This window comes from Chinchilla lanigera, unplaced genomic scaffold, assembly GCF_000276665.1.
Source record: "Chinchilla lanigera isolate Chin_1 unplaced genomic scaffold, ChiLan1.0 scaffold00097, whole genome shotgun sequence".
NCBI lineage: Eukaryota > Metazoa > Chordata > Mammalia > Rodentia > Chinchillidae > Chinchilla > Chinchilla lanigera.
In genome coordinates, this window is record NW_004955498.1 from 1,773,315 (window position 1) to 1,778,387 (window position 5,073).

Sequence of the window (5,073 nt, forward strand, 5' to 3'; positions counted from 1 at the left end):
AAAAAAAAAAAAAAAAAAAAAAAAAAAAAAAAAAATTAAAATAAAAGAAATTCAGGTATTGCTATTACTCCATGTTATAGAAAAGTTAGTCAAGGAAACATCCAGAAAAGGAGGTGATTTCCGAGTTTCTGGAGTACTGAATCAGACCTGTTAAAGGCTGCACACTCGCTCTGCAACACGCAGCTGTCTGCCACACCGTTACACTTATGCATATGTGATCACACAGGCCTCGCAGGGATTGCCTGAAGGCCTAAGCAAAGCCCTACCCAGCCTGCCTCTCACACAGGTGAGGCCCCTTAATGTCTAAAACATCCCCAAAAAGACACAGCACAGGCTGACCGCCCTTCCTGCTGATCAGACCCAAAACCCACATCTTTTTTTTGCATATTGATTTCTCCTAAACATCAGTGAGGAGAAATGTGTTACCACAATCTTTGTCAGCTTTCAGTGTGTCCCTCGCTAGGTACAGAAAATGCCACATACTAGAACTTCATCTTCCATCCAGCTCCATGTGCTTTCCTCAGGGGTAACAACTGGAGGAGGGGCTTGAACTCTGCTAAGAACTTGCTGGCACCATAGGAAATTCTCTTGCAGCAAATAAAAGAGCCAGTGACCCACGCCCCTCTTGTGTGTATAATACTTTCCAGTTCCTAAGGCACTTTCATAGACTTTATCATATTTAGTTCCCTCAAAGAATCCTGTGAGGTATTTCTGAGTAAACCCATTTAATAGAGAGGATGAAACTGTAGGCTCAGAAAAGTAAACTGATTAACTTAGTCTCTCTCTCTCTCTCTCTCTCTCTCTCTCTCTCTCTCTCTCTCTCTGTGTGTGTGTGTGTGTGTGTCTTTCTCTTTATTTCAATTTTTTTCTCAAATCAAACAGGAGTCCACTTGGTGACGGCAGGACTCACACTCACTTTCTACCCCACCCTACTGTCTCTCACTAATTCCTTCTTCCTTCTTTAAGACCCAGCCATCAAACTCCATCATCCCCTAATCTTGAGCCTTTTTTTTCTGTGCCTCCTGATTACCTAGGAGTTTTATGGCTACAGAGTCTAGCCAAGCCTTCAGGCCAGAAAGATGAAGATGCTTGTAAGTATTGACCTGGCAGCTTCTGCTTTTAACAGTTTAGTTTCAAAGGAAATGGACCTCACTTAACTAAATTTCATTTTCTGTTTTTTCTAACTATTAAAGAACTTGCATGTCTAATAAATATTTAATAGGAATTCCCCTCCAGCTGAATTCAAGGCCCTTCAGCATCTCATTACCATGTCTTAGAATAGTATCCTCATTGTCACTTGCTTAATTATGCTAAGAAAGAGTTGAATTGTGTGGCTGTTGGGATCAGAAAGTGATTAAATTCACTTGGCAAGACTTTGGATATCTCATTATGATCCTCATTTAGCACTTCTAATGGAGTTATTTTTCCCCCAATACTGACTTGGGAAAGGTTTGTGCTCTGTGTAGCGATTTCCCTAAGCCTTGCACAACTTTGCATGGTGCCAAAAAGGATCAGAAGTTACTTCACACCTCATTTGCACTCCAGGAACACCAGCCACACAAAAAGCAATGACACAAAGCCCTGGAGAAAGGGGTGGGGCCTTTAGGCTTCCAGACACTCCTAAAAGCAGGTACTCTAGTTCCCTTTGAGAGCTGAATCCCTTCTGCTGCCACAGCATCAAGGGCTTGTACAGGCCCTGTTTGGACTTGTCCAGTGTCATGGAGTTCTGATAGAGCACCATTCCCAGGGTAATCAGCCAGGTCCTTGGCGGCAGGTTATGTTAGACTGCTTCCATCAGAGAAGAAGCAGTGTTTCATGTTTTCCACTGTTCTGAAGTGCCATAGATAGAACAGTGGAATGACCTTTGGGAGACTCAGTTACAATGATAACAAAATGGTAGTACTTTGCTGGGCTAGCCACAGCTCTCCAGCAGGCTGTATATGCTCTGAATCAATGCCCAATATAAAGTATTGCTTTTCCCATAGCCAGGATTCATGAGTACAGAAGCAAAGGGGTGGAAATGGGAATTACACTATGCACCATTACCTCTAGTGACCTGCTAGGGAAATTTCTGTTTCCTGTTTCTGACACTTTATGCTCTATTGACCTAGAGATTTTAATTCCAGTGAAAGGAATGCTTCTACCAAGAGGCACAACAATTATTCCATTGACCCTGAAGTTAAGACTACCACCAAGTCACTATGGGCTCCTCATGCTTCTGAGTCAGCAGGCCAAGATGGAAGTTACTGTTTTGGTGGTGATTGATTCAGAACACTAAGTGAATTTGGACTACAACATCAAAGGAAGAGTAGGCCTGGAAGACGGAGATCTCTTAGGGCACTTCACTATTACCATGCCTTGCAACCAATATCAATGAGAAATTATAGCAACCAAAGCAAGCAGGACTATGAATAGCTGAACATCTTCAGAAATGAAGGTGTGTATCATCCTGCCAGGTAAAGAAACAAAATCTGCTAAGGTGCTTACTAGAAGCCAAGAGAGTACAGAATAGGTAGCAGAAGAAGATAGGTATAAATACCAGATATCACATGACCAGTTATAAGAATGAAGTATCACCTTGTTGTATGCATTTCCTCCTTGATTTATTAGGAATACATTTATGGGTTTAAATGTATACATTAAGCAAATATTTTTGTTTTTATTCTTTTCTTATTCCTTTATCATGTAACATAATACTATTGACTTTGTATCAATATTTAAGCAATGGTAATTTTACATCACAGCATCTAAGTTAAAGGATAACAGACGAACAAACATCACTCAAAGACTTTAATTTCTCTTCTGGAGAGGGGATTAGTGTGTTTTCAGTTGTCCACAGGATAGTTGCATTAAATTAGTAGGAACTATGACCTTGTTATTGCCTTATTTGGGATTAAGTATGGTTTAAGGAGATGCATATGGGTGCCAAGTCGATGAGAGGGGGATTTATGATGATTACTTTTAGGTGTCAACTTGACTGATTTAGAGGATGCTCAACAGTTGGGGACCACGAAGTTACAATGGCTACTTTCACATACTTCCTTGAGGGATAAATGTAGGTTTTGGATTATCTATATCACCCTTTTGAGATTTCCCATTAAGCTTTAGGGATGGGCCATCCTCTCCCACCCACTAAGACTAAACTAAGTTCGCTAAGATTAAAAATCACTCCCGGGCAAATCCTTCTTAGCATAAGATCATCTCTGCCCTCTTGAGTCATCACAAGATTATCCACTGTCACTGAGTCACTGACCTCTGAGTCTTCTGCCAGCCCCTCCTATCGTTGTACACACCCGATAATTAGTGGCTGGTTTGGAGGATCTTTGTCTCTGCCCATCCTGAGGCACTGACCTCCCATCCCCCAACCTTTCATGCAGTACTAAATTTGTCTCTGTTTCTTATTTCAGCCTTTCAACATACCCCTCATACAGGCAGTTAGGGATCTTGGCCAGGTCCCCCAATACTCAACTGTCTCATAAAATATTATTTCTGGGTGTGCTTGTGAGGGTGTTTCTATAAGAGATTAGCATTTGAATCCATGAACTGATTAAAGCAGATGGTCCGTCCTTTCCAACACGAGTGGGCAGCATCCAATCCGCTGACAGCCTAAATGGCAGGGAAGGAAGTGTGAATTCACACCCTCAGCGTCAGATGGGCCATTCATCTTCCCCTTCCCTGAAATACTAGCACTCTGGTACTTGGAGTTGGGATTCAGACTGGGACTTGGCTCCTCTGGTTCTCAGATGTTGAAGCTTGGACTGCAACACCACCACTGGCTCTCTTGGGTCTTCTGCTTGCAGATAGCAGATCATGGGCTGGGACTTCTCCGTCTCTGTAATCACACGAGCCAATTCTCTCTGCTCCCTCCCTTCCCCCACTGGTTCTGTTTCTCTAGAGGTCCCTGGCTAACACAGTGTCTATAGCTGCAGTATGGCAAAAACATACTTAGTATGAAGAAATAAGAGAATGGGGAAGTTTAACTGGCAACTAATTGATATAGTATTTGTGATGCGCCAGACACTGTCTTAGACCCTCCACAGATATTATCTCGTATAATCCCATTACAATCTTTGGAGTTGCATGTCACTGCTCTTTTTTATTATGGAAGAAGATAATTAAGCCATAGGGAGATTCAGCAACTTGCTTCAGGTCACAGGGTACCTGGGCAGCTGAGTTTGAATTTGAAGCAAGCTCTTCTTTCTCTAGAATCTGGCCTCATCACCATGCCGTTATGCTTCAGAACAGAAGCTGTTTTTACTTTCCTTCATTACACATTACTAATAGGCTTGAACTCCACACGCAGTGCTCTTCCCCCACATGGCACTGCCTCTCTCATACCTGTCTGTTTGCAGCAGATCTGCCTGAGAAAGTTATATCTAGAAGAAGCTGATATTCCTCAAGGTTACGCTCAGACCAGAGATCAGTACTTCTCCAAAGGAATGTTTGATCTTCCTGTGAAGTTTCCCAGGAAACTTGCTTCTGAGGACTCTGGCCTTGATTTTATTCACAGACCTGTCTCATTTAGCATGACTTTTAATCAATAGCTACTGCGGCCACTGGAACTCGGGGCTTACGGTCAAGGAGGTGACATTTGGCAGGGGCCAGCCTCCTCTGGGGAAGCCGCAGCAACTCCCCTATTAAGGAGCAGATCCAAGACTCCCGCAGTTACTGAGGCCTCAGCCTTTTTCTCTGCAGAAGGTGAGGCTATGGTTCAAAGCTGAAACCTGACTTTGTGTAGGGAATGTCTGTCTTGGGAGATTAACCGACTTCATTTCTTTTCCTTCATTTCCTTTTCCTTCATTTTATGTGGCCTACTTGGTTTGGAAGTACTTTCAAAAGCAAGCAAAGGAGATAGAAACATGTTGGAAGCGATGCAGAGCTCCTTGGGTCCTCTGCAGGACGTTTTCCAGAGCCTCTCTCCTTCTCCCCCTCCCGCTCCCCCTTCAGTGTGCAGTGCTATAAAAAGGCAGAGTGCCTTCTGTCAGAATCTGCAGGCTGGAAGATAATTCTCCTGAGAGACACACCAACTAAGCAGTTCAGAGTGCTCCCCTACCCCTGAAGCCTTGGAGTATA